The sequence below is a fragment of the Myotis nattereri genome, assembly GCF_964212035.1.
Source record: "Myotis nattereri genome assembly, chromosome: 1".
Lineage (NCBI taxonomy): Eukaryota > Metazoa > Chordata > Mammalia > Chiroptera > Vespertilionidae > Myotis > Myotis nattereri.
In genome coordinates, this window is record NC_138075.1 from 76,622,966 (window position 1) to 76,631,823 (window position 8,858).

The 8,858-nt window shown below is 39.4% G+C and overlaps 1 protein-coding gene across 16 annotated transcripts in view; it reads right to left on the bottom strand.

Annotated features, from left to right (window-relative positions):
* Positions 1–6,801, bottom strand: part of HNRNPC (heterogeneous nuclear ribonucleoprotein C) — a 42,407-nt gene extending 35,606 nt beyond the window's left edge. For 12 of the 16 annotated variants that reach the window (XM_081108693.1, XM_081108692.1, XM_081108691.1 and 9 more), the window contains exons 1-2: positions 6,678–6,793; positions 1,000–1,025 (exon numbers count right to left, since the gene is read on the bottom strand). The gene's annotated coding sequence lies outside the window, so the exon portion shown is untranslated. Of the gene's footprint in view, positions 1–306; positions 949–999; positions 1,306–1,354; positions 1,545–6,677 lie in introns of those variants that run through there. The other 4 variants (XM_081108694.1, XM_081108697.1, XM_081108696.1 and 1 more) reach the window with 4 other exon arrangements.
* Positions 6,802–8,858: the final 2,057 nt, after the last annotated feature.

An 8,858-nucleotide genomic window follows, 5' to 3' on the forward strand; every position in this document is an offset into this window, starting at 1 on the left:
CCCTTCCTCTCTGAAACCAATAAAAATTTATTTTTTAAAAAGCCACTTTATTTTAAAGTATATTTAATCTTCAGCTGCTTTTTTCAATTATCAAAAATTTTCAGTCAGCCTATGTTAACTAGGTACTTCTAATTCTATTAGTTTACAAAAAATTTAAGTGGCCTCCCTTGGAAACATCTCTTGATACAAACAAAAAGATTAACCCTAACATTTCCAGAAGCTATCACCTACACCTCCATCAACTAAACTTAGACTGGTGTATTTCCTAGTCTTCACAATGAAACCAGTGGACCTCACACCTCTTACCATCACCCAGGAAGGGTGTGCATCTGTTCCGAAGGCCCCCCTGGCTCCAGGTCATCCTGGCTGCCGTTGCTCCAGGCTGGGCATCCATGTTGCTGCAGCTTGTGGTTTGTGAGGGGTAGTGTACAGGAAAAGCAGGATGGGATTTCAAGGGGAACAGGAGGAAGATGGCTTTCTGGGAAAATGCCATCATCATCATAGGTGTTAAATAGTACCACACACATTTTATTGCAGCACAGTTTAAAAATTTAACAAATGAAAGATTAAAAATAAAAAAATAAAAATAAAAAAATTAAAAATACAGACGTCCAGAGATGCTCTAAAACAGTTAAGTTAAAGATCAGGAAAAATAAGGTCACAGACTTAACAGCCAGTTCTTTTGAGCTTGGGGGAAGGGATGAGGGCAAGGGTGGGGTTGGGAGAGAAAAGGTTTAGGTGATCAATCCACTTAAAAATGCTAATGCCTTCACTTTCTCTCCCAAGATGGAAAACTCCAAGTCAATTAGGAGGCAGGAGAAATTCTTATGAACATTCAGAAAAACTCGACTTTAATCCGGTTAAAAATCATCAGTCATTATCATCATTATCATCACCATCATAAGTATAATAATAATAAATAATAGTAACTAGTAACAACAATAAAAAGGAAATCAGCGGAAAGTCAGGAAAAATGTAAAAAAAAATGGAATAACTTACTGTAGCTGAAGATCAAAAAAATCTCACTGTAAAAAAACAAAAATAAAAATAGCCCAGATTAGAAAAACGGGAGGTGCAAAAATGTCAAGTCAATAAAGTTCATTTCTTTTCTCTTTCCAAAAGCAGTTTCCACAAAAACCGCAAGGGTAAAGTTCTCAGTAGCAGACAAGCAAAGCCCTTTCCACATCATCAATCAATCTTAAAAATACACGAGGAAATAGAGAGGTCAGTTTATGAGAGGCTAAAGGCTCCTCCTCCTCTAACCCAACTGCTGCAGAAAAAATAGAAATAGAAATTTTAAAAATTACATCTTAAATCCAAGTCCCGTTTTTGGAAACAATTAAAAAAAAAACACCTGTAAATTTGCTGTAGTGCACACCAAGTTGCATCATTATGTTTAAAATGCTCTTTATAAAATCAGTTTTGGAATGGGAATGTGTGTGTTCTGGAAGGGTGGGGAAGGGAGGTTAAAAATCAAAGCTGAGCTCCAGTGAGTAGGGATGGGGTTCGCCTTGCTGCCCTGTGAAAGGAGAAGGGACAGATTGAGTCAGAGTTCCTCAGAAATGTTGTGCCCTAAACCCCCAAGACAGAAACATCTGTCCATTGCATCTAACACATTTTGGTAAAGCATAACATTCCACTGGGATGGGGAGAGCCTCTATAGAATCACTTCTACCAGTGATTGTCTTGACAATTCCTCAACATTAGTAGGTAACTAGAATTATCAAAATAAGTGCATGTATTCCTTTAAGGGTCTCAAAAAAGGTGTTAAGTTCAAACATTCACCTTGATAACAGTTTGGGCAAGGAATATATATATATATATATATATATATATATATATCTCAAGCCAACAGAGGTAAAGTGAGCAAATCTCAAGAATGAAAGATTAATGAAGGAAAGCAAATTCATGGCTTTTTAAATTTTAAGTCCATGTAATTTTTCCTGTAATACAGACTGAAGGAGAAAGGTCTACCATGAAGATATATAAGAGAGAAAAACTGATTCTCAAAACCAATTAAGTGAACAAACCACAAGACCTAGTAAGTTCTACAGCAAGAAAAGATGCTTTAAACAAGGAACACAATATTTATTCACTGACAGAATGAAAAACGAAAGATGAAGGGAAAGATAATGGCTACTGAATATTTAGTGTCATAAAACAGGTGAAAAATTATGGTCCTTAAGTTTCAGTGGTCTATATATAATCAGGCGTCACTAATTTATAAGCAAGTATACATAGCTAATTCAAAGAATCTTATATATAACAAAAAAATAACATGACTGGCTGGCTATCTCATCAGCAGAAACAAGATCTGCAATTAGAGTGTAGGTCTTTGAGTAAATAAGAATGGACTATGCCGAAACCGGTTTGGCTCAGTGGATAGAGCGTCGGCCTGCAGACTGAAAGGTCCCAGGTTCGATTCCAGTCAAGGGCATGTACCTGGGTTACGGGCACATTCCCAGTAGGAGATGTGCAGGAGGCAGCTGATCGATGTTTCTCTCTCATCGATGTTTCTAGCTCTCTCTCTCTCTCTCCCTTCCTCTCTGTAAAAAATCAATAAAAAAAAAACATAAAAAATAAATAAAAATAAAAAATAAATAAAAAATAAAAAAATAAGAATGGACTAGTTGCATTCACATTTCAATATTCAGCCAAGAGGTTTTATTCTCATCTCTAAATGTCAGTGACCTGAAAAATTTTAAACTGACTTTGAAAGTCTTTCATAAGTCAACTATATATGAATGACTACAACAAGAGCAGAAGTACAGTAATTCTAAAATTTAAACTAAATTTTTTTTAAGCAGACCAGTGTAGGCATGACATGTAGGTTACTGGTATACTTGTTTTCATGTGTTAAATTGTACAAATGCACAAACTACAGAAAAAGCTGTAGAAAAATGTACATCCTTTTAAATGTTACCTCCTTCGACTCAGTGTTTGGAAAGAATAGTCAATTTTTTTTTCTTAGAGTCATAGCCTGAATCTGGTACTTAAAATTTTCAGGATTATGTTAACATAACTCTGTGGCTCATCTATAAACAAATCCTTTGCACGTGTCAAGACATAACACTGCCCAGCCAGTGTGGTTCAATGGTTAAGTACTGACCTATGAACCAGGTCAACATTCAATTCCAGGTTGGGGTACATGCCTGGATTGCAGGCTCAACCCCGAGTTGGGGGCCCTGAAGAAGGCAGCTGATCAATGATTCTCTCTCATCATTGATGTTTCTCTTTTCTCTCTCCCCCTCTCTTAACTCTCTGAAATCAATAAAAATATTTTTTTAAAAGACAAACTTAAAAAGCTGTTAATATAAGACATCTTTCAAAGAAGTTAAGATGTCTCCCAAGATGTTGTAAATTGAGTAGCTATCACTCATTAAAAAAACCCCACTATTTTAGCTAATTCCAACGCTTTGTAATTAGTAGTATAGCTAAATTATACTGTAGTTTGACAATCCTGAGTGGTTTGGATCCCTTCTAAAGGGGTATTCTCAAAGGGAGGTCTGACAACCAGTATCACATGGCACTTATTAGGAATGCAAATGATGGGGCCCATTCCAGACTGACTTAATTATAAACTCTGGGGCTAGAGAGCCTAGCAATGTTTTAACTAGCCCTCTTGCTGATTCTGATGTCAGCTCATGTTTAGGGACTGTGAAGAGTTTAATGAGGAACCTCTATCCCCCTAGTTAAGATAAATTCTTTATAAACAAAGTGTCTTATCCTTCCAGTGTACTGACAACAGGTTTAAGCAGCAAGGCTTTGAATGTATTCCTGATATAATATATATCCAAGAAAATTATAACTTATCATAGTAAATACACCAAGGAATTTAAAAAACAGTCCAATAGTAATCCTTTTTTCTTTTATAGCTACCACATTTTCAATATCTCAGATAACACAAGAAGTTATGCTGTATCTAGTAGTTCTGGTTCTCACCAGTCAATTCTCTGCTAAATCTAATCATGTACAAAACCATAATCTTCCCTGATCCCAATGAGAATGAATGAGTATATATATTAAGTATGAGCACATACAAATTTGTCCCAAAAGACAACTACTAAAAAATTACTTGCCCGGCAGGCATGGCTCAGTGGTTGAGCATTGACCTATGAACCAGGAGGTCATGGTTCGATTCCTGGTCAGGGCACAGGCCCGGGTTGTGGGCTCCATCCCCAGTAGGGGGCGTGCAGGAGGCAGCCAATCAATGATTCTCATCATTGATATTTCTATCCCTCTATCCTTCTCCCTTCCTCTATGAAATCAATAAAAACTTGAAAGAAAAATCACTTAGAAGACTGAAATACTTTCATTAACGGCAGTTAACATTGATATACAAAAAAACTTCTAATCGTAAACTATTTCTGTATCTTTTCAAAACTTCCAGAAATAAACGAGTTCTAGAAATCAGAAATCTAGCGATTTCTATTTTAATTTCTGATTAGATTTCAATTTTATTTCTATAACTCATCTATTACATATTTAATATCTAAATAGTTTTAACTCATTTGCCCGACACAGGTAATAATAGCATTGGGGTAGGGGGTGTAAAATCCAGTTCTCTTAACTCCTAGAGCCTAGGAGTTAAGATTTCTTCAACTGTTACACTCCCCAGTTAACAACTCACAATTTCACCAGTTAAAATAATCTTTAGATTTGAATAATGAGCTATTTTGGAGCTTATTCCTTGCTTATTTCTAAGAGAAACTCCATCCAAAACAAGGTTGGTTGCCTGCTATGTGAAACTCTCTAGAGACCTAATTACAAATATGAGCTATGTTTAAAGTCTCTACTGAAGGAATAGCAACCACCACCAAGCATTCCTGTGTCATCAGCATAGGAAACAAAAAGGTCAGATCTGCAATTTAGTCACCCTTCTTAAACTCCTCCTCTCTAGCAAATATATAAATGTTCTAATGCCTACGTATTTGAAAAGATATCTAGAAACGTTCATATATTAATTCTGTGGCCAAATCATTCCAGATTAACTCTAAGAATTGTTACCTTGGTACATTTTGACTTAACACATCCAGTGCCCTTCAATTAATTTCAACTCATCAGTAACTTCTTAAATATTAATTCCTGACATTCTTTATTTGCCAACAATATTTTTATTAGGTAAATGATTTCCTAAATTAAGCAATCACCGCCCTTAACTCATTTCTAACAATTCCGCAGTAATAAACTTTAGTTTTAAGCCCGTGTATTAAATAATATACATATTTAGGCTTAAAAAAAAAGAAATGTTTCTGATTCCTATTACATTATCTACAATGGTGAGGAATCAACAAATGCATGGGTATCTAGAATAATAGTACTTTTACTTCCTATCAAGTAGGTTTCTTCAGGAATAAATTTACCTTGCAGTACTGGTTTATGCCATGCTTACTAACGTTAGTTTGTGAGATTAACACATTATGAAAATTAAAATCAACTAAATCTTACACAATAAATAGCAATTTGGTTTTTTTTTAAATCTTTATTGTTGAAAGTGTGCCCCCCCCCTTTTTTCCCCTAATAGACCCCTTCTAGCCTGCCTTACCCCCTAAATAGCGATTTCTTGGATAAGGAAACCTCTGCTATTTTTATAAACTTAGAAAAAAATTTTTATAAAGGTCAGGACGTGGCAAATAGTAGGCACATTGAAATTTGCTTAATAAAAAAGTACGTAGTTATGAATCTTGCCAGTTTAGATGGTCTGGAAAACTAATGCCAGAATATCCTGAAAATTAGACTTGATCATCTTGGAACACTGTATTAGTAACAAATGCAATTCTCCTAAATATTTTTTCCCAAGTGCAGTCTGGGAAATTCCAGGTACTGCTAGTGGTTGCTGTAATTAGGTTCTTGTAAAGATTCAAATTCAGTACTTAGTGCCTATTATTCCTATAGCTAACCTAGCGGTTAAATTCCTACTTCCGCTCCTGATTCAATATAACCCTGGCAACCAACATTCTTATACCTCTATTTCTTTCCAAGAAAGACAGTAATACCTACCTCAAGGAAAATTCCACTAACTTATATATATTTCAAGTGATTTATAACCTGCAGATAAAAAGTCAGCTTTAATTAGTAGTTAATATATGAGATTACAAGCTTTAAAAAAAAATAAGTGAAAATAAATACTTCGCGGTCCATCCTTTTCTCAGAGAGGTAAAATAAAAGTAATCTATAAAATACTAAGTCCACTGTTATAACATTTATTATTCTTATGCCCTGCGGTATCTCTCAATCCAGGATTGAGAGACACGCGGTAAAATGTCTACTTGGTAATCCTTCCCCCAAACCCCGCCCAATTTATAAATTTAACAAGCGGCACCAGCACTGTATTAACTTCAACTATATGAACGAGCATGTCGATCTTCCCTTTCATGATCCCTCTTGGAGACCTCATGGTCGTAAAAAAATGAAAGGAAAGCAGCCGTTAACCCAGAAAGAGAACGAAAAAAGGACACTTCCCCTGCTGGTCGTGGCCTAGAGGACACCAGGTTAAATCTACACAAGGGCTGAGGCCTACAAAACTCCCTCCCGCACAGGACCTAACCCCCCACCGCCAAAGAGAATAAATGGGGGCCTAGTTACCGAGAAAAGGGTTGCCTCGTCTTCTCTCCCACATCCACTCGCGCTCACAGGGGAACCCAGCGCCTCCCCCTGCATCTATCTCCTCCACTTACCTGGTGGGAAAAGGGAGAAGAGATTCGATTCTGAATCTCCTACTCCCGGGTTCTACGTGGAGAAGCCGACTACTGCTCGAGGTCAGCAACGCGGCCGCAACCGCTCTGCCTTCGTCTCTTCACAAAATGGCCCCCGAGTCTCCTCTGCCGCCGAGGCGAAGGCTTAGCCCCCGCCCCACTACTGAGACTCTTCCTATTGGCTGCGATTTTTCTCGCTCCCGCTTCTAATTAGACAATTCTACCGCTCTTCACAATTCTGTCCAATCACAATAAGCAGTGGGTTAGACTAAGCAAAAGAATTTCCACATGCGTGAGAGGAACTAGTTTGTAACTGGTTATTTTTCCTGTCATTCATCTCCTGAGAAATGCTTATTGGCCACTCTCGCTGAGGAAGCGCTGGGTGGAAACTCGCCTTTGTATCGCGTACTGCTTCACATCCGGGTATCCGGGAGGTCTGATTGGCGGCCGCCCTACCCTATCTCTGCTCCTTAGAGCGCCTAATGAAAGGACCGCCCACATCTTGGAATTCCCGCTGCGCCAGGGCGGGGAGGGAGGAAGGGATTTCCGCTGGTAGCGGGCGCTGGGAGCATCTGCCCTAGCCTCGGGCCTAGGAATAAAGAGAAACCCCAAGTGGATCATCCAGCGTTCTATGTGGATAAAGAAATGAGTTATTTGGGCGCGAGGAGGGAGCCATGAAGACTCAGCCTTGCGGGTTTTCCAACCTCAGATTCCTTCTCAGCTCCACACTGGAATGTCAGTTCCCTCCTGGACAATTTCACTTGTCTTAGCCTGTCCAGCCCATCCTCAGACAACCCTTATCTCACCCAGTCCAAATAACTTCCTTGTTACTCTCCATCACAAAAGTCAAGGAAGTCTAAAATGCAAGGCCTGTAATTCCCATTTTCTGACCCCGTCATCTCACTAATACCATACACGTGCCAACCAAATTGGGAATGGTTCCCCGCCCCCCCCCCCCCCCCCCCCCCCCCCCCCCCCCGCCGCCCATCCTAATCTGGGCCCTAGTTTACCTTCATCCTGAAATGGCCCGTCTCCAACCTATTACACTTCATTTTAGACAAAAGGTGGGGAAGCAGCCCTGACTGGTTTGGCTCAGTGGATAGAGCGTAGGCCTGCGGACTTAAGGGTCCGAGGTTCGAATCCGGTCAAGGGCATGTACCTGGCTTGCGGGCACGTCCCCAGTGGGGAGTGTGCAGGAGGCAGCTGATAGATGTTTCTAGCTCTCTATCCCTCTCTATAAAAAGTCAATAAAATATGTATTTTTTTAAATGTGGATACCGGTTAAAGATGCAGATTAACTGATGGATTTTTTTTTTAAAGGTGGAGAAGCAATCCCCTCTGTTTATAGTATAGCAGTTGTGCAGGTGGTGGACCAGCTCTACTAATGTTATGGGTTCACTTCAGTGAGATAGACCACCGACTCAGAATTTAAATTTTATTATTAAATTTTGTGGAGGCCCAGGGAAAAATGTGTCTTTCAAATTCGGGGCCCCCAATATGGAGAAAACTCTCTTTATTTATACTTTTTCCAGTCCTTTGTCTCCCAAATTTGGAATGAGACATCCGGGCCTTCTGAGAAAGAAGGCCTGCGTGCTGGGAAGGAGCCATGAGACCATATCTCAAGGCCTGGCCTGATGTCAGTACCTTCCTATCTATGTGTTTTAGGAACAGACAGCACAGCATGACCCGTCTGGCTGAAGCGCCAGATATGCAGCCCAGTACACTAAGAACCTGGTGGTGGTGGGGGGGGGGGGGGGGGATACGGAATGTTCACTTACCCAATCAGCATTAATTGATCAAATACAGTAAGCAAGGCTTGGGAGATATTATGAAGATTAATACACAGTCCTTGCCCTCAAGCAACTCAATTTAAGAAAAAAGATGGACATCTTTAAAAAATGACTGTAAGGTAGTTTTTAATCATGTTTAATAAATACATGCCGAAACCGGTTTGGCTCAGTGGATAGAGCGTCGGCCTGCGGACTGAAGGGTCCCAGGTTCGATTCCGGTCAAGGGCATGTACCTGGGTTGCGGGCACATCCCCAGTGGGAGATGTGCAGGAGGCAGCTGATCGATGTTTCTCTCTCATCGATGTTTCTGACTCTCTATCTCTCTCCCTTCCTCTCTGTAAAAAATCAATAAAATACATTTAAAAACATATAT